At 41.7% G+C, this 22,302-nt stretch overlaps 1 pseudogene; it reads left to right on the forward strand.

The window, feature by feature from the left end:
- The first annotated feature begins 6,668 nt into the window (after positions 1-6,668).
- Positions 6,669-17,962, forward strand: LOC147990933 (uncharacterized; annotated as a pseudogene).
- Positions 17,963-22,302: the final 4,340 nt, after the last annotated feature.

The raw sequence follows: 22,302 nt of genomic DNA on the forward strand, positions 1-22,302 counted from the left end.
CGCCCCTAGCTAGGCATAACAAGCAAGAATAGATCTAGGTATTGCCATCTTTGGTAGGCAATCCATAAGTGGCTCTCATGATAGTTTCATATGGTAATTTTATTTTCTTTCTTGGAAAGTGTTACATGCCCTTTTTAATGGAAATTGAAATCTAATATTCCCTTCCTTCATATCAATAATCGCACCAACCGTTCTAAGGAAAGGTCTACCAAGAATAATAGGGCAAGAAGGATTGCAATCTATATCAAGAACAATGAAATCTACGGGCATATAATTCCTATTTTCAACAATAAGAACATCATTAATCCTTCCCATAGGTTTCTTAATAGTAGAATCCGCGAGATGCAAATTTAGAGAGCAATCATCAAAATTGCGGAAATCTAGCAAGTCACACAAAGTTTTGGGAATAGTGGAGACACTAGCACCCAAATCACACAAAGCATAAAAATCATGATATTTAATTTTAATTTTAATAGTTGGTTCCCACTCATCATAGAGTTTTCTAGGGATAGAAACTTTCAACTCAAGTTTTTCTTCATAAGATTGCATCAAGGCATCAAGAATATGTTCGGTGAAGGCTTTATTTTGACTATAAGCATGTGGAGAATTTAGCACGGATTGCAACAAGGAAATACAATAAATTAAAGAGCAACTTTCATAATTAAATTCCTTGAAATCCAATATAGTGGGTTTAGCAACATCTAGATTTTTATTTCTTTCAATCCCACTTAAATCAATTTCATCATTAAGATCTAAATACTCCGAATTTTTAGAACGCCTTCTAGGTAAAGGAAGATCATATTGAGTTTCATCAAGATTTATATTGCAAAATAAAGATTTAATAGGGGACACATCAATAACTTTTAGATCTTCATCTTCATTTTCATAGGAATTGGAAGAACACGCTTTAAGAAAGGCATCTTTGGAAGCACACATCCTAGCGGTTCTTTCCTTGCACTCATCAATGGAAATTCTCATGGCTTTGAGAGACTCATTGATATCATGCTTAGGAGGAATAGATCTAATCTTTATAGAATCAATCTCAAGAGAAATTCTATCAACGTTTCTAGCAAAATCATCAACTTTAAGCAATTTCTCTTCAAGCAAAGCATTAAAATTCTTTTGTGAATTCATAAACTCTTTAACACTATTCTCAAATTCAGAGGGCATCTTATTATAATTTCCATAAGAGTTGTTATAGGAATTCCCATAATTATTAGAAGGATTACTAGGATATGGCCTAGGATTAAAATTCCCTCTATAAGCGTTGGTACCAAAATTATTCCTACCAACAAAATTCACATCCATAGATTCATTGTTATTCTCAATCAAAGTAGACAAAGGCATATCATTAGGATCAGAAGAAACACGCTTAGTAGCAAATAATTTCATAAGTTCATCCATCTTTCCACTCAACACATTGATTTCTTCTATCGCATGCACTTTTTTATTAGAAGATCTTTCAGTATGCCATTGAGAATAATTAACCATAATATTATCTAGGAGTTTAGTGGCATCTCCTAAAGTGATTTCCATAAAAGTGCCGCGGCCGAATCTAAAAAATTTCTAGAAGAAAAATTCAATCCGGCATAAAAAATTTGTATGATCATCCACAAATTCAAACCATGAGTAGAGCAATTACGTATCATTAATTTCATTCTCTCCCAAGCTTGTGCAACATGTTCATGATCAAGTTGTTTAAATTTCATAATATCGTTTCTAAGAGAGATGATCTTAGCGGGAGGAAAATACTTAGAGATAAAAGCATCTTTGCACTTGTTCCATGAATCAATACTATTTTTAGGCAAAGACGAAAACCAAGCTTTAGCACGATCTCTAAGCAAAAAAGGAAATAGCTTCAATTTAAAAACATCATTATTGACATCTTTTTTCTTTTGCATATCACATAAATCAACGAAGTTATTCAGATGAGTAGTGGCATCTTCACTAGGAAGGCCGGCGAATTGATCTTTCATAACAAGATTCAACAAGGCAGTATTAATTTCACAAGATTCAACCTCGATAAGAGGATCAATCGGAGTGCTAAGGAAATCATTATTATTGGTATTGGTGAAGTCACACAATTTGGTAGTATCTTGAGCCATCGCGACAAACAAGCAATCTAACACACGAGCAAACAAAAAGAAAGCGGGCAAAAGAGGCAAATAGAGAGGGGGGATAGAGAGAGAGAGGGCGAATAAAACGGCAAGGGTGAAGTGGGGGAGAGGAAAACGAGAGGCAAATGGAAAATAATGTAATGCGAGAGATAGGGATTGTGATGGGTACTTGGTATGTTGACTTTTTGCGTAGGCTCCCTGGAAAGGTCTACCAAGAATAATAGGGCAAGCAGGATTGCAATCTATATCGAGAACAATGAAATCTATGGGCACATAATTCCTATTTGCAACAATAAGAACATCATTAATTCTTCCCATAGGTTTCTTAATAGTGGAATCCGCAAGATGCAAGTTTAGAGACCAATCATCAAAATTACGGAAATCTAGTAAATCACACAAAGTCTTGGGAATAGTAGACACACTAGCACCCAAATCACACAAAAAGCATAAAACTCATGATCTTTAATTTTAATCTTAATAGTTGGTTCCCACTCATCATAGAGTTTTCTAGGGATAGAAACTTTCAACTCAAGTTTTTCTTCATAAGATTGCATCAAGGCATCAACAATATGTTCGGTGAAGGCTTTATTTCGACTATAAGCATGTGGAGAATTTAGCACGGATTGCAACAAGGAAATACAATCAATCAAAGAGCAATTTTCATAATTAAATTCCTTGAAATCCAATATAGTGGGTTTAGCAACATCTAGATTTTTATTTCTTTCCATCCCACTTTCATCAATTTCATCATTAAGATTTAAACACTCCGAATTTTTAGAACGCCTTCTAGGTAAAGGAAGATCATATTCAGTTTCATCAAGATTCATATTGCAAAATAAAGATTTAATAGGAGACACATCAATAACTTTTAGATCTTCATCTTGATTTTCATAAGAATTAGAAGAACACGCTTTAATAAAGGCATCTTTGGAAGCACGCATCCTAGCGGTTCTTTCTTTACACTCATCAATTGAAATTCTCATGGCTTTTAGAGACTCATTAATATCATGCTTAGGTGGAATAGATCTAAGTTTCAAAGCATCAACATCAAGAGCAATTCTATCAACGTTCCTAGCCAAATCGTCAATCTTAAGCAATTTTTCTTCAATCATAGCATTAAAATTCTTTTGCAAAGAAATAAATTCTTTAATATTAGATTCAAAATCAGAGGGCGTCTTATTATAATTTCCATAAGAGTTGTTGTAGGAATTCCCATAATTATTAGAAGGATTACTAGGATAGGGCCTAGGATTAAAATTCCCTCTATAAGCATTGTTACCAAAATTATTCCTACCAAAAAAATTCACATCCATAGATTCATTGTTATTCTCAATCAAAGTAGACAAAGGCATATCATTAGGATCAGAAGAAACACTCTTAGTAGCAAATAATTTCATAAGTTCATCCATCTTTCCACTCAACACATTAATTTCTTCTATCGCATGCACTTTTTTATTAGAAGTTCTTTCAGTATTCCATTGAGAATAATTAACCATAATATTATCTAGGAGTTTAGTAGCATCTCCAAAAGTGATTTCCATAAAAGTGCCTCCCGCGGCTGAATCTAAAAGGTTTCTAGAAGGAAAATTCAATCCGGCATAAAAAATTTGTATAATCATCCACAAATTCAAACCATGAGTAGGGCAATTGCGTATCATTAATTTCATTCTCTCCCAAGCTTGTCCAACATGTTCATGATCAAGTTGTTTAAAGTTCATTATATCGTTTCTAAGAGAGATGATCTTAGCGGGAGGAAAATACTTAGAGATAAAAGCATCTTTGCATTTGTTCCATGAATCAATACTATTCTTAGGCAAAGACGAAAACCAAGCTTTAGCACGATCTCTAAGTGAAAAAGGAAATAGCTTCAATTTAACGAAATCATTATTGACATCTTTTTTATTTTTCATATCACATAAATCAACGAAGCTATTCAGATGAGTAGCGGCATCTTCACTAGGAAGGCCGGCGAATTGATCTTTCATAACAAGTTTCAATAAAGCAGTATTGATTTAACAAGATTCAGCATCGGTAAGAGGAGCAATCGGAGTGCTAAGGAAATCATTATTATTGGTATTGGTGAAGTCACACAATTTGGTAGTATCTTGAGCCATCGAGATAAACAAGCAATCTAACACACGAGCAAACAAAAAGCAAGCGGAAAAAAAGAGGCAAACGGAGAGGGAGGATAGAGAGAGAGGGCAAATAAAACGGCAAGGGTGAATTGCGGGGAGAGGAAAACGAGAGGCAAATGGCAAATAATGTAATGCGAGAGATAGGGATTGTGATGGGTCCTTGGTATATTGACTTTTTGTGTAGACTCCCCGGCAACGGCGCCAGAAATCCTTCTTGCTATGTCTTGAGCTTGCATTGGTTTTCCCCAAAGAGGAAGGGATGATGCAGCAGAGCAGCGTAAGTATTTCCCTCAGTTTTTGAGAACCAAGGTATCAATCCAGTAGGAGCCCATGCTCAAGTCCCTCGTACCTGCACAAAGCGATAGCTACTCGCAACCAACGCGATTAGGGGTTGTCAAGCCCTTCACGGTCACTTACGAGAGTGAGATCTGATAGATAGAATATTTTTGGTAATTTTGATACCAAGATGCAAAGTAAAAAGTAAAGGCAAAGTAAATAGCAAAACAATATAAAAGTGATGGAGATTGATATGATGAGAATAGACCCGAGGGCCATAGGTTTCACTAGTGGCTTAACTCAAGAGCATAAGTATTCTACGGTGGGTGAACAAATTACTGTTGAGCAATTGATAGAATTGTGCATAATTATGAGACTATCTAGGCATGATCATGTATATAGGCATCACGTCCGTGACAAGTAGATCGAAACGATTCTGCATCTACTACTATTACTCCACTCATCGACCGCTATCCAGCATGCATCTAGAGTATTAAGTTAAAAACAGAGTAACTCCTTAAGCAAGATGACATGATGTAGAGAGATAAATTCATGCAATATGAAATAAACCCCATCTTGTTATCCTCGATGGCAACGATACAATACGTGCCTTGCTGCCCCTTCTGTCACTGGGTAAGGACACCGCAAGATCGAACCCAAAGCTTAGCACTTCTCCCATGGAAAGAACTACAAATCTAGTTGGCCAAACCAAACGGATAATTTGAAGAGACTTGCAAAGATAACCAATCATGCATAAAACAATTCAGAGAAGATTCAAATATTATTCATAGATAGACTTGATCATAAACCCATAATTCATAGGTCTCAACAAACACACCGCAAAAAGAAGATTACATCGAATAGATCTCCACAAGAGAGGGGGAGAACTTTGTATTGAGATTCAAAGAGAGAGAAGAAGCCATCTAGCTACTAACTATGGACCCGAAGGTCTGAGGTAAACTACTCACACGAGGGGCTAGGATGATGTAGAAGCCCTCTGATGATGGCCCTCTTCCGGCGGAGCTCCGGAACAGGCCCCAAGATGGGATCTCATGGATACAGAAAGTTGCGGCGGTGGAATTAGGTTTTTGGCTCCTGTTCTGATCGTTTGGGGGTACGTGTGTATGTATAGGAGGAAGGAGTACGTCGGTGGAGCACCGAGGGGCCCACGAGGCAGGGGGCGCGCCCTAGGGTGGGGGCGCGCCCCCACCCTCATGACCACCTCTTTGATCCCTTGCAGTAGGGTCCATGTCTCGTGGATCACGTTCGGTGAGAAAATCACGTTTCCGAAGATTTTATTCTGTTTGGACTCCGTTTGATATTCCGTTTATCCGAAACACTGAAATAGGCAAAAAAACAGCAATTCTGGGCTGGGCCTCCGGTTAATAGGTTAGTCCCAAAAAAATATAAAAGTGGAAAATAAAGCCCAATATAGTCCAAAACAGTAGATAATATAGCATGGAGCAATCAAAAATTATAGATACGTTGGAGACGTATCAATCTTAAGGATACAATCTACCAGATTTGTGGGCACCGAGATGAGCATTGGGAGATGATCAGCACCAAGAAGGATACATCAATCGCAGCTTTCATCCAGGAGTTGAACCAGCATATTCGACATCAGGAGAACCAGATGTGCGCAGACATGATAATCTGAAGAAGGCGAGGACAAGAATCACGGAGCTGGAGGAAGAACTCAAGGCTACATGTGAAGATTATGAAGAGGAAATCGAAGTACTAGTGGATAAGAATGCCGACCTAATATCGGAATATTCATGGGAGGCCCTACACCAGTAGAAGAAGATGAAGAACCCAAGGAGATTCGCCCGGAAGACTACATCATCATCGACGACACCGACTCGGACCCAGACGGTAGCGATGATGACTATGTTGATGAAGCTGGAGCAGATATCATGGAGTCTGCAACCGAAGAATATTTCTAGTAGACCACCCCATCAATAGTAGTATTCCACCTTGTAAATATAGTAGTCCGAGCAGTTTTGCGATAGTTAAACCGATTGTATGCCCTTGTTTGATTAAATGAAGTGAATTGTTTGCTTTTGCCTCATGTACATATGGGTAGTGTTTTCTCTTTAGACCCCTCTCTATTCTTAAATCTCATCTTTTCTAAACTCGTCAGATGCCTCTGAGACGTGACCCCGGATTTACCTTCCCACCGGAGCTCACTCAGTTGATCCAGCAGCAAAACACATTGATGTAGTTGCTAGTCCAGAATCAGAATCAGGGGAACAACAACAGCAACAACGCACCACTACCACCTGTTGATCACTTAGCCCATTTTCTTAGGCTAAATCCGCCAGTGTTCTCCAGTAGCACCGAGCCTATCGTAGCAGATGATTGGCTCCGCAAGACAGCAAGGGAGTTGACCACGGCAGGATGCACATATGCGGAAAAGGTGAAGTTTGCCGCACATCAGCTTGATGGACCCGCAACATCATGGTGGGAGAACTTCACAGCCACTTTCCCTATCGACACTGTCACATGGGACCAGTTTCAGCAGGCTTTCCGTACTGCCCATGTTTCAGCAGGAGCTATGGCCATGAAGAAGCGTGAGTTTCGCAACTTGCGCCAAGGAGGACGGACAGTTGGCCAGTATGTGGAGGATTTTAGTAATCTAGCATGTTATGCCCTAGATGACATTGCTACGGATGTAGCTAAGCAGGAGAAGTTTCTGGAAGGACTGAATGATGAGTTGAGCATGCAGTTGATGGTAGCAACCTTCAACAACTACCAGGAGTTGGTATATCGTGCTCTTATGATTGAAGGGAAGCAACAGCAAATTGAGAACCGCAAAAGGAAGTATGGACAAGGGAAGTACAATTCTGGAGCTCAGCAGAAGCCGCGTTTTACCCCTAGACCGGGAGGACATTTTCAGCATACCCATGGAGGAGGTAGCTCGCACAATCACAATGGCCCCAAGAATGGTAATGGGAATGGAGGAAGCAACGGCCAGAACCATACCAACCCATCAACCCCAGCCAAGAGAGACCTGAGCCAAGTCACTTGCTTTAAGTGCCAGAAGACCGGACATTATGCAAATGAATGTCCTGAATCCCAGAATGGAAATGGCAATGGAAGCTCTGGGAAGAAGCCGAACCCTTTCAATAGGGGACATGTGAACCACGTAAATGTGGAGGAGGTTCAAGCCCAGCCCAATGCAGTAATAGGTAAGTTTTTGGTTAAGTCTTTTACTGCAATCGTTCTTCTTGATACTGGTGCATCGCATTCATACATCTCAAGGGGATTTGTGGATAAGTATAAACTGCCAATCCAAGCCCTTAGGTCACCCATGTTAGTAACCTCACCTGGAGCAAAATATATGGCTACTCTATGGTGTGATCGGTTACCATTAAGGATTGGTAACTATGTATTTCCTTCGGACCTAATAGTATTGGAATCTCAAGGATTGGATGTGATATTAGGCATGGATTGGTTATCGAAGTATGAAGGGAACATTGAATGCGCCAGTAAGTCAATTTTGCTTACAACGCCAGAAGGAAGAAGGATCAAGTATGTATCCCGGCATGTGCCGAAGAGGACTCAAGTAAATTCCCTAACAGGAGTTGTGCAGGAGGAAGTACCAGTGGTGAAGGATTTCCCTGACGTATTTCCAGAGGAGTTACCAGGCATGCCACCGGATAGAGATATTGAGTTTTTGATTGAGCTTTTGCCAGGCACAGGGCCAATATCTAAGAGACCATATAGGATGCCCACAAAGGATTTGGTGGAGATTAAGAAGCAGATTAAAGAGTTATTGGATAAAGTATACATTCGCCCAAGTTCTTCACCTTGGGGATCGCCAGTACTTCTAGTGGAGAAAAAGGATGGATTGTTAAGAATGGTTGTCGATTATCGAGGATTGAATGAAGTAACCATCAAGAACAAGTACCCACTACCGATGATCAATGATCTGTTTGATCGATTGCAAGGAGCTAAGGTATTTTCCAAGATCGATCTGCGATCAGGATACCATCAGTTGAAGATCCGAGAACAGGATATACCTAAGACAACTTTCACCACCAGGTATGGGCTGTACGAGTATACCGTTATGTCATTTGGCCTGACTAACGCCCCTGCATATTTCATGAACATGATGAACAAGGTGTTTATGGAGTTTTTGGATAAGTTCGTCGTAGTGTTCATTGATGATATCCTGGTTTATTCTAAGAATGAAGAGGAGCATAAGGAGCATTTGTGTTTGGTACTTGGGAAGCTCAGAGAACAGCAGTTATATGCCAAGTTTAGCAAATGTGAATTTTGGTTGAAGGAAGTTGGATTCCTCGGACACGTTATATCCGGAGAAGGTATAGTAGTAGATCCCACCAAAGTTGACACTGTGACAAACTGGGAAGCCCCAACAACAGTTGGAGAGCTCCGGAGTTTTCTTGGACTCGCAGGATACTACCGGAGATTCATTGAAAATTTCTCGAAGATTGCGAAGCCTATGACGGAGTTGTTGAAGAAGGATACCAAGTTCAAATGGACTGAGGAATGTGAGGCCAGTTTCCAGGAGTTGAAGAAACGTTTGGTTACATCACATGTGTTGATTTTGCCGGATTAGAACAAAGATTATGAGGTGTATTGCGACGCTTCACGTCAAGGACTTGGAGCAGTACTTATGCAGGAAGGAAGAGTTGTTTCATATGCCTCACGACAGCTTAAGCCTCATGAGTTGAATTATGCCACACATGATTTGGAGTTAGCAGCCGTAGTGCATGCATTTAAAACTTGGAGACATTTTCTCATTGGAAACCATTGTGAGGTGTACACGGATCACAAGAGTTTGAAGTACATCTTCACGCAGAAGGAGTTGAACCTCAGGTAAAGGAGATGGTTGGAGCTCATCAAGGATGATGATATGAGATTGCATTATCATCCCAGAAAGGCTAACGTAGTAGCCGATGCGCTGAGTCGTAAAAGTCATGTCAACACCCTAATGAGAGGAGATTTACCAAGGGAGTTAGCCGAAAATCTTCGTGAGCTATGTTTGGAGATAGTTCCGAGAGGCTATGTAGCAACATTAGAGATTCAGTCTACTTTGATGGATAAGATCAGAGAAGCCCAGAAGGCCGACAAGGAGGTTGCTTCTATTAAGGAGAAAATGAGCAAAGGAAAATTTAAAGGATTTCATGAGGATGAGCACGATACCCTATGGTTTGAAGACCGTGTTTATGTGCCTAATGACCCGGAGATCAGGAAGTTGATTCTGCAGGAGGCCCATGATTCACCATACTCGATTCACCCAGGAAATACCAAGATGTATTTGGATTTGAAGGATACTTTCTGGTGGATCGGAATCAAGAAGGATATTGCGGAGTATGTAGTAGTTTGTGATGTATGTCAGAGAGTAAAGGCAGAGCATCAGAAGCCAGCGGGATTGCTACAGCCATTGCCAATACCCGAATGGAAGTGGGATAAGCTAGGCATGGATTTTATTACGGGTTTGCCCCGAACTCATTCAAGCTATGACTCGATTTTGGTTGTAGTCGATCGTTTGACAAAGGTAGCTCATTTCATCCCAGTGAAGACTACCGTCACCAGTGCTAAGTTGGCAAAGATATACATGACCAGGATCGTATGTCTGCATGGAGTTCCAAGGAGCATTGTATAGGATAGAGGAACCCAGTTTACCTCAAAGTTCTGGAATTAGTTGCATTAAACTTTGGGTACTAGGCCAGAGTTCAGTACAACTTTCCATCCGCAGATAGATGGACAGACCGAGAGAGTCAATCAGATTTTGGAGGATATGCTAAGAGCTTGTGCGCTAGATTATGGATCTAGTTGGGACGACAATTTGCCATACACAGAGTTCTCTTATAACAATAGCTATCAATCTAGTTTGAAGATGGCCCCTTTCGAAGCCTTGTACGGAAGGAGGTGCGGGACCCCATTGTCGTGCGATGAAGTTGGAGACCGCCAGTTGTTTGGACCGGATCTGATTAAGGAGTCTGAACAGAAGGTGAAATTGATTCGCGATAGGCTCAAGGTAGCCCAGTCCAGGCAGAAGAGCTACACAGATTCTAAATGCAAGGAGACAGTTTACGAAGTCGGAGACCGAGTTTACCTTCGAGTATCTCCACTTCGAGGAGTTAAGCATTTTGGAGTTAAGGGAAAGTTAGCTCCATGTTTTGTAGGACCATACAAAGTTTTGGAGCGTATGGGAGAAGTAGCCTACATGTTGAAATTGCCCGAAGGATTGTCAGGAGTTCACGACATATTCCACGTTTCATAGTTGAAGAAGTGCCACGCAGAGATGGCTGATATACCGCTGAGAGATACAGTGCCACTAGAAGCGATTCAGTTGGACAGTGATTTGACCTATGAGGACAAACCAGTCAAGATTCTTGAGTATGCCACCCGAGTCACCCACAGTAAGGTCATCAAGTTTTGCAAAGTTCAGTGGAACCACCACACGGAGGATGGAGCCACCTGGGAGCGAGAGGAAGATTTGCTGAAGGACCACCCTCACCTATTTTCTAGCCAACCCGAATCTCGAGGGTGAGATTCATCTTAAGGGTGGTAGGTTTGTAACATCCCAAATTTTCAATTTGGAATGTTATACATTATATCATCATTGCATATCATATTTTATTGCATTTTGGTTGATCCAAAAATTTCACGCAACTCAAGGACCCTCAGAGAGAGTTGGGGATTTCGTTATTTTCCTATTTGAGTTTTCTCAAATTTTGAAAATAGGATCATTTGATTTTATTTATTTTATCTTCAATTATTTCTATCATAAAAAATGAGAGAGGGAATAAAATGACTTTCCCAAAATAAAGAAATATTGAGGATTTAATAATAAAATCAAATAAGATTTTATTTTGGATTTATTTGCTATTTTATTTGAATTTAGGAAAAATGCGCGTTTTTCAAAATTGCATTTAGGCCCCAAATAAATGTTCATCCTGTGCGGCTTGATTTTAGAAGCCGGAGAAAATTTATTTCGGGATTTTTGGAGTCCGTTTAGTATTTCTTTTGTTTGTTTTTCTGCGCGTAATTATTTAAAAAAAGTGGGAACCGTCTTCGGGCCGGGATCGGCCAGGACTCCTCTGGCCGGGCCCCTTTAAATAGCGCTGTCCCGGGAACCCTAGCCCGCGCCGCGCCCCACGCCACCCCGCACCGTCGCCGCCCCGCGCCGGCACCGGATCCCGCCGCCCCGCACGCCGAGGTTGACCCTATCGCCGCCGTTTTTTTAGAAAAACCGTTCGGTTTTCCATTGGTTTTTCGTCGTTTTTTTAGATCCGTTTTTAGATAGATCGGTTTTTTCCGGTTTAGTTTATTTAGCGAGCGTTCGCTCGTTCGTTCGTTTTAACGAACGCGTTCATCGTTTAGTTCTAGATAACGAACGTTCGTTCGTTAATCTGTTCGTCGTTTTCCTTTTTCTCGTTTTTTCCGCGATTATTTCTGATCGCGATTTCTGATCCAATTTTCGTTTTAGTATAACTTTTCGCTCGTTTATCCGAATCAGGCGATTCAAACGCCTGGAGTTTCATCTCGAAACCCTCTTTCCGTTTAACCAACTCAAACAAGTTTTGCCTCTGTAAAATTTGACCTGGATCTAGAATAGTAAACGAAGCTTGTTTCTTTTGTCGTTTGTTTTTCGTTGCTTCGTTCGATTTGATTCTTTTTGCCAACCGAAGTTCTTAAGTTAAACTATCTGGTTATATCTCTTATTTGAGTTTTACCTGTGCATTAGATGAGTGCTTATTGTATGCTTGTTTGTTTGCGATAGAGTACCCGGAGTGCGCCGCTTGCTACTTCGAATTGCTAGGTTTTGTGGATCATCAGCAAGGCAAGTAACACTTTGATCATACCTCCTACTACCCAGTTTTTATCGCATTAGATCAATCCTCACACATTGCATGATTATGATCTAATTAAATTGTGGGTTTGGGAAGTAGATGAGGTAGTACCTATCACCTGTTTTATTATTCAAACCTTTGGGAGTTACTTCTACGTTTGCTTATTATGCCATGTTATGCTAGTAGACGTGGATTGAGTGAGTGTATCCATGACAGGTGTGAGATTGTTAAAAATTAATGGTTTATCTAAGGTGGCAACTTAAACACACATCTGGGTGGATTGAGGAACCTGGGTATTCCAGTGATTGCCTGTTTTCTTTTGGACCGCCACCCAGGCTCAAAGGGACCATGAGATTATTTCATACTAGAAACTTCTGTGTGCAGCCACAAGCTACTATGGGCTCTAGCATAGTTGACTAAGTCGTGCAAACTCTTACGGTGGTAGACTAGCAGATGTAGGGGATGTAGGTTGGTACGGTCTACCCGTTCGTAAGGTGCAAGCGCTTCTGAAACACTATGTCTCGGTCATCCGTTTCTCAAACACCATGTAGTGCGAGAATCTCAACAGAGGAGATCGAGTCTTGTGGGGAAAGTGTGCAAACCTCTGCAGAGTGTATAAACTAATCATGGTTAGCCGTGTCCCCGGTTATGGACAATTTGAGTATCTAGTACTTCGATTATCATGTGAATCTCATCATGTTACTTTAATTAATTTTGTTGGGTTTTTAATGATGATACTTAATTGGGATTGAGAGGGTGTCTACACTCTCCATGTTTAACAACTACCATGATAGTTAAATAAAATTTATTCCTTTGCAGTAGGGAAAAATTGGCTTTATGCAAAAACTGTAACCATAGAGCTTTCCACCAGCCAAATATGCATGTAGTATAGCTTTATTCTTCCATTACTCTCTATGTGTTACTTTGCCAGCATATTCCATGTGCTGACCCGTTTCGGGCTGCAGCGTTCATGTTGTAGACTTTTCAGACGACGAGTGAGGTGTCTTTAGGTCATGGTTCTATACTCAGTGATGCCGTTGGAGTTGATGGACTCACTTATCTTCCAAGCCTTCCGCTGTTATCATTATTAGATGGCCTTAAGCCATATTTTTTATTGTAATAAGTTCTCTTTTGATACATTCGATGTAATAAGTGTGTGATTGCTACTCTGTTATAAATCCTTCAAGTACTGTGCGGTGTCAGCATTACTGATCCAGGTATGACACTGGAGCATAGAGATTGGACCGTTTGAGGTCTGGTCGCTACAGTAAAATTCAAGGACAACCAAAACCCTAAGCTTGGGGATGCCCCAGAAGGCATCCCCTCCTTCGTCTTCATCTATCGGTAACTTTACTTGAGTCTATATTTTTATTCACCACATGATATGTGTTTTGCTTGGAGCGTCTTGTATGATTTGAGTCTTTGATTTTTAGTTTACCACAATCATCCTGGCTGTACACACCTTTTGGAGAGACACACATGAATCAGAATTTATTAGAATACTCTATGTGCTTCACTTATATCTTTTCAGCTAGATAAATTTTGCTCTAGTGCTTCACTTATACCTTTTTAGAGCACGATGGTGGTTTTATTTTATATAAATTATTGATCTCTCATGCTTCACTTATATTATTTTGAGAGTCCTTTAGAATAGCATGGTAATTTGCTTTGGTTATGAAATTAGTCCTAATATGATAGGCATCCAAGATGGGTATAACAAAAACTTTCATATAAAGTGCATTGAATACTATGAGAAGTTTGGTTCTTTATGATTGTTTTGAGATATGAAGATGGTGATAATAGAGTCATGATAGTTGAGTAGTTGTGAATTTGAGAGATACTTGTGTTAAAGTTCGTGATTCCCGTAGCATGCATGTATGGTGAACCGTTATGTGATGAAGTCGGAGCATGCTTTATTTTTTGATTGTCTTCCTTATGAGTGGCGGTCAGGGACGAGCGATGGTCTTTTCCTACCAATCTATCCCCCTAGGAGCATGTGCGTAATACTTCGTTTCGATAACTAATATAATTTTGCAATAAGTATGTGACTTCTTTATGACTAATGTCGAGTCCATGGATTATACGCACTCTCACCCTTCCACCATTTCTAGCCTCTCTAGTACCGTGCAACTTTCGCAGGTACCACAAACCCACCATTTACCTTCCTCAAAACAGCCACCATACCTACCTATTATGGCATTTCCATAGCCATTCCGAGATATATTGCCATGCAACTTTCCACCATTTCATTTATTATGACATGCTCCATCATTGTCATATTGCTTTCCATGATCATGTAGTTGACATCGTATTTGTGGCAAAGCCACCGTTCATAATTTTTCGTACATGTCACTCTTGATTCATTGCACATCCCGGTACACCGCCGGAGAGTCATATTTTGTTCTAAGTATCAAGTTGTAATTCTTGAGTTGTAAATAAAAGTGAGATGATCATCATTATTAGAGCATTGTCCCAGTGATGAAAGGATGATGGAGACTATGATTCCCCCACAAGTCGGGATGAGACTCCGGACGAAAAAATAAACAAAGAAAAAAAGAGGCAAAAAAAAGAAAAGGCCCAAATAAAAAAATGAGAGAAAAAGAGAGAAGGGGCAATGCTACTATCCTTTTTCCACACTTGTGCTTCAAAGTAGCACCATGATCTTCATGATAGAGAGTCTCTTATGTTGTACTCATATACTAGTGGGAATTTTTCATTATAGAACTTGGCTTGTATATTCCAATGATGGGATTCCTCAAAATGCCCTAGGTCTTCGTGAGCAAGCAAGTTGGATGCACACCGACTTAGTTTCTTTTGTTGAGCTTTCATACATTTATAGCTCTAGTGCATCCGCTGCATGACAATCCCTACTCACTCACATTAATATCTATTGATGGGCATCTCCATAGCCCATTGATACGCCTAGTTGATATGAGACTATCTTCTCCATTTTGTCTTCTCCACAACCACCATTCTGTTCCACCTATAGTGCTATGTCCATAGCTCACACTCATGTATTGCGTGAAGATTGAAAAAGTTTGAGAACATCAAAAGTATGAAACAATTGCTTGGCTTGTCATCGGGGTTTTGCATGATTTAAATATTTTGTGTGATGAAGATAGAGCATAGCTAGACTATATGATTTTGTAGGGATAGCTTTCTTTGGCCATGTTATTTTGAGAAGACATAATTGCTTGGTTAGTATGCTTGAAGTATTACTGTTTTTATGTCAATATTAAACTTTTGTCTTGAATCTTTTGGATCTGAATATTCATGCCACAATAAATAAAATTACATTGAAAATTATGTTAGGTAGCATTCCACATCAAAAATTCTATTTTTATCATTTACCTACTCGAGGACGAGCAAGAATTAAGCTTGGGGATGCTTGATACGTCTCCAGCGTATCTATAAATTTTGATTGTTCTATGCTATTATATTATCTGTTTTGGATGTTTAATGGGCTTTAATATGCACTTTTATATTATTTTTGGGACTAACCTATTAACCGAAGGCCCAGTGCAAATTGTTTTTTTGCCTATTTCAGTGTTTTGCAGAAAAGAATATCAAACGGAATCCAAATGGAATGAAACCTTCGCGAGGATCTTTTTTGGAACAAACGCAATCCAGGAGACTTGGAGTGGAGGTCAAGGAAGCAACAAAGCGTCCATGAGGTAGGGCGGCGTGCCCAGGGGTAGGCGCGCCTCCCACCCTCATGGGCCCCAAGGAGCTCCACCGACCTACTTCTTTCGCCTATATATACTCTTATACCCTGAAAACATCTAGGGGAGCTACGAAACCACTTTTCCACCACCGCAACCTTTTGTACCCGTGAGATCCCATCTGGGGACCTTTTCCGGCGATCTGCCGGAGGGGGATTCGGTCACGGAGGGCTTCTACATCAACACCATAGCGTCTCCGATGATGTGTGAGTAGTTTACCACAGACCTTCGGGTCCATAGTTATTAGCTAGATGGCTTCTTCTCTGTCTCTTTGGTTCTCAATACAAAGTTATCCTCGATGTTCTTGGAGAACTATTCGACGTAATGCTTTTTGCGGTGTGTTTGCCGAGATCCGATGAATTGTGGGTTTACGATCAAGATTATCTATGAACAATATTTGATTCTTCTCTGAATTCTTATATGCATGATTTGATATCTTTGCAAGTCTCTTCGAATTATCGGTTTAGTTTGGCCTACTAGATTGATCTTTCTTGCAATGGGAGAAGTGCTTAGCTTTGGGTTCAATCTTGCGGTGTCCTTTCCCAGTGACAGTAGGGGCAGCAAGGCACGTGTTGTATTGTTACCATCGAGGATAAAAGGATGGGGTTTATATCATATTTCTTGAGTTTATCCCTCTACATCATGTCATCATGCCTAATGCGTTACTCTGTTCTTATGAACTTAATACTCTAGATGCATGCTGGATAGCGGTCGATGTGTGGAGTAATAGTAGTAGATGCAGAATCGTTTCGGTCTACTTGACGCGGACATGATGCCTATGTTCATGATCATGCCTAGATATTCTCATAACTATGCGCTTTTCTATCAATTGCTCGGCAGTAATTTGTTCACCGATCGTAATATATGCTATCTTGAGAGAAGACACTAGTGAGACCTATGGCCCCTGGGTCTACTTTACATCATATAAGTTTCTGATCTATAATTCTAGTTTACTATTTATTTTATTTTGTAATCTTACTTTCCAATCTATACAACAAAAATACCAAAAATATTTATCTTATTATCTTTATCAGATCTCACTTTTGCAAGTGGTCGTGAAGGGATTGACAACCCCTTTATTACGTTGGTTGCAAGGTTCTTGATTATTTCTGTAGGTACTAGGCGATTTGCATGTAGTCTCCTACTGGATTGATACCTTGGTTCTAAAAAACAGAGGTAAATACTTATGCTACTTTGCTGCATCACCCTTTCCTCTTCAAGGGAAAACAAACGCATGCTCAAGAGGTAGCAGTCGCCTCTAAGACGCTTTGTCTTACGTCTACCCCGTTTAACAACCTTCAACTCCGGGTCCAGCCATAGTTGAACTCCATGGTACTCCGGCCATTGTGATTGGTTAAAGTATGGGTGAAAGCGGTGAGCCCATGTTTTCTTGACCGTCATGATTGAGAACTCTGACTCCCTCACGGTGAGGGGGTGATTGACGTCCACATTCCTAACGCAACTGGTGGTATACAAGTGTGAGTATGGGAGATGAAGAAACAATGGTCTCTCGCAAGACCAATCACACCATGTTAGCAAGACCTTGAAAGCCCAACCTCCATGTTCGCAGCCATCGTTTGTGGTTCCTCCTAGCCCTTTCACTTAGTACTTCCACTCTTCGTTGTCATATAGTATAGCTTCTTGTGAGTCCGCCTTTCGTGATTGAAATTCCAACCATTCATCAATGTTGGGAGGTGATACGTTTAATTTTTGATTGTTCCATGCTGTTATATTATCAATATTGGATGTTTTATAATCATTTTATAGTCGTTTTATATCATTTTTTGGTACTAACTTATTAACATAGTGCCAAGTGCCAGTTGCGGTTTTCTGCATGTTTTTTACATCGCAGGAAATCAATACCAAAGGGGATCCAAACACAGTGAAACTTTTTGGAGATTTTTTTGGACCAGAAGACAACCAATGGGCTGAAGAAGCACCTTGGGGGTGCTCCGAGGGGACTACAACCCACCAGGGCGCGCCAGGAGGCCCAGGCGCGCCCTAGTGGGTTGTGCCCACCTCGGTTGCCCCCTGGACCGCCTCCTTACTATATAAATACCCCAATATTCCAGAAACCCTAGGGGAGTCGACGAAAATCAATTCCAGCCACCGCAGAGTCCAGAAGCACCAGATCCAATCTAGACACCATCACGGAGGGGTTCACCACTTCCATTGGTGCCTCTCCGATGATGCGTGACTAGTTCTTTGTAGACCTTCGGGTCCGTAGTTAGTAGCTAGATGGCTTCCTATCTCTCGTTTGATTCTCAATACAATGGTCTCTTGGAGATCCATATGATGTAACTCTTTTGCGGCGTGTTTGTTGGGATCGGATGAACTTTGAGTTTATGATCAGATCTATGTTTTTATCCATGAAAGTTATTTGAATCTTCTTTGATCTCTTATATGCATGATTGCTTATAGCGTCATATTTCTTCTCCGATATTTGGGTTTTGTTTGGCCAACTTGATCTATTTATGTTGCAATGGGAAGAGGTGCTTTGTAGTGGGTTCGATCTTATGGTGCTTGATCCCAGTGACAGAAGGGAAACCGATAAGTATGTATCGTTGATACTAAGGATAAAACGATGGGGTCTATCTCTACATAGATAGATATTGTCTACATCATGTCATCATTCTTACTGCACTACTCCGTTTCCCCATGAACTTAATACACTAGATGCATGCTGGATAGCGGTCGATGTGTGGAGTGATAGTAGTAGACGCAGGCAGGAGTCGGTCTACTAATCTTGGACGTGATGCCTTGATGACCCACAAGTATAGGGGGTCAATTGTAGCTCTTTTTGATAAGTAAGAGTGTCGAACACAACGAGGAGCAGAAGGAAATAACAAGTAGGTTCTGTGGCACCCCGGCTCAGAGCGACCGGTTTACCCTGCATTGCCAGCCCAGAGACCATGTCTTCTGGCAACACACAACATCTTGGTACAAAAAAACAGCCGCTTTATTGATGCTAGCGACTCAGATTTTATATTACAACAGATGTCGAGGCCGAGCAGCACGCACGGTGCGGCTGAACAATATGTACATTATTTAGTGAACATAAAGGGGCCTCGATCATAACAACTACGCGGCAGTGGAACAACGTCATAGCAGGAACTCCATATCACAGGGACACTGATGTGGACATGATCTAGACTCGAGCAGTGCTCCTTTCCAATGCGACTTTCCTGAAATCTGGAATGACACACCAGGTCAGTACATTGAATGTACTTGCAAGCTCACAACAGGCATAATCATAATGACAAACAATATCATGATATTTAACCAATTGATAATGCAATAATGTTCCAACATGTTGTGCGCATGCTCCTGGGATAAACATCCCTCGGTACCGCCTTACCAATCGTGATCGTTCTCGGATCACCACCAAACCACCATCGTGGTTTTAACCAGAGTAACTTGTGATCCTTATGGGGATCACCACCAAAGTAAGTCGTGATACTTACGGCGATCACCACCAAAGTAACTCGTGATCCTTACGGCGATCACCACCAAAGTAACTCATTATCCTTACGGCGATCACCACCAAAGTAACTCGTGATCCTTATGGCGATCACCACCAAACCACCATCGTGGTCTTGAACATCTCGATGGCCTTTCAGCCATCATCTTCAGTGCAATGATCATAACTTAGTGTGCATGTTTATTAAACGTTGACTCATGGTGGGACCTACTACGAGTTGTCCGTAACCGTGGACTCGGCTATCGATAGATTATACACTCTGCAGAGGTAGCACACTGTACCCACACCTCGGAACCCATGGCCTCGCACTCCCATTCGGGTGAACCAACGGCATTCTGACGAAACCCTTCCATTTCCATGACACTCTCCCGGCCACTCCGACCCAATCCCAGCGGGCTAGTCCTGGGTGGCCCCGTGTCTACCAAAGACACACCGACCACCGTCGTGGCCAAAACTTCCCTCACGGGGACCGGTACCAAAAATTGCAAATAGGGGCACACAAGGTTATGCCTGATTACCGGGCCAGGGTAAGCACGCCCATAACCTTCCCTAGTTGGAGGCACCGACCAGCGGCATGTCAATGGAACAAATCAAGGCCTTCCCACAAAGGCAAATGTGGTTGCACTGGGAAAATCTCGATTCATTGGCACCATGACCCAGTCAACGATATATTTAGGTTGAGTTATATTCAGGTTCAACTTAAAATGAGAACGACCGGTGTCATAGCATGCCATGAAATGCAATACTACACATGCGTCACATAATACAAAAATGACTAATGTCAACCATATTCACACTATACATAAGCATCAACAACTTATATTACTTTCCTGGTCTTACTTTAACCATTTATTTTGCAGTAAGCAATATAATTTTCTCATGCAAGAAAATAACTCCGATTAATTCCTCACATGCATAGCAAAGCTTCTACTATCATCATCGCAAGCAAATCCTCATTTCTTTACCAATCAAGTTAGGCTAAAAAATTCTGTAAATTAGGTAAATTGGCTAAACAAGCACTTAACAGGATATTTTCTAGCAAATTTAACCATTTTTATTTATGTAAGAAAATAACTTTAATCCATTATCCATATGCATAACAAATCATTTTATCATTACCACAATTATATCTTAGCTTCTTTACCAACTAAGCTAGTTTCAAGGTTCTGTAAATCAAGCATAATACCAACACACACACTTAACAGAATATAAATAACATAATAGTTATTTTAATGCATGGATTAAGCATATCATTCAAGTAAGAAAATCATCAATATTGAAAATGGCACCATGAAAATGTTACTGTGGCTTGCCTTAGTGCAGATGAGGTTCACAAGCCTTCTGGTGATCCTCAAGACAAGCCTCACCCTCTAAAAATAATTTTAAACACAAGAAGAAAATATCAAGAACTCTTATGAAAATTACCAGAAATTCTAAAAAGCTCAAAAAAATCTCACTTTTGGTGAGCTGTTAGATTTCTTTGTAAAGAACAATATGCAAAAAGAATCAATTCATTTGGACTTATGGTTGAAAAGTTATGACTGTTTGAAGCTCCCTGGAATTGAATTAAGTTTGAATTTAAATAAACAGACTAGGGGGTGACGTCGAAGGCGTAAAGCCTCAGGGCGCACCACTCGTACCACTTCGCGCGCGTATAGAGTGGCTGACTAGCGGGGCCCGGAGCTCCTCCGTCGGAGCTCTCACCGGCGACGAGGACTCCTTGGCCAAAACGAGAGGGAGGGAGGGAGAGAGGGGATGGTGGCGCACCTGCCCGTACCTGTAGCGTGGATAGGGGTGGTCGGACGGTGTCGGAATCAACCTCGCAAGCGGAGGCAGAACGCGGTGGTCGCCGGAGATGAAGAATACGACGAGCAGAGGCAACTCCAGGGGCTCCAGGTGGACGGGATGGCTTCACCGGAGAGAGGCGGAGGCCCTGGAAGTGTTGCCCTGACCTGGGATGGGCTGGAGCTACCGCAGCGACCAGAGGGGATCGCCGGCGAGCTTGAGCTCGAGGACGGCGGCCCGCGGCCTGCCCGGCCGGGCTACGGCTTCCTACTCGCTTGTGGGTTGTGTGGGAGTGGTGGATGGTGCTCGAGGAGGCTGGGGGCGGCTCCATTTATAGGCGAGCGGAGAGGGGGGTTTGGCCTCCGCCGGTGGACACCTGTGCACGGCGCCCGGCGACGAGCGGCGTCAGTGAGAGGGGGAGAAGGCGACGCAGCTCACGCGGGAGCTGTGGGCGAGCGGGGATGAGCACAGGAGCGAGGGGAAGGCGACGAGCACAGTGCGCACCGCCTCTTGGGTTGGCCGGACTGCACCCGTGCTCGCTGCGGCGAGCTCCGGCGTCGGCGAGCGCCATGGAGGAGTTAAGGGCGTTGAGACGAAGATGGTGGCGAAGTTTGGCACGCTGCGGCAGGTGGGGAAGCGAGCACGCGCGAATAGAGCATTCAGCGGCACTCAGAGCGCGTCGACACGCATGCCAGCACCCCTGGACGAACGCGGTCACCGCGTGGACTATGACATCAGGCCAAGCTAAGCCTAAACTTCGTGTCTGGCGTGTTGTTCATGGTAGATTGAGAGGTTACCATGCTTTGGTTTGGATCCAGGTGCAGTAGAGAAGTTTTTACATGCCATGTAAGTTTTTGGTCAGTAACTTTGAGAGGTTACTGAAGTCAAATGGCTGGGATTTGGAGGCTGTTCTTTGGAGGTTAGCCATGAGTTACTAAGGTGAAGATGCACAAGAAAAAC

This window comes from Triticum urartu, chromosome 1A, assembly GCF_056163025.1.
Source record: "Triticum urartu cultivar PI428250 chromosome 1A, HENAU_Tu73, whole genome shotgun sequence".
In the NCBI taxonomy this organism is placed as follows: Eukaryota; Viridiplantae; Streptophyta; class Magnoliopsida; order Poales; family Poaceae; genus Triticum; species Triticum urartu.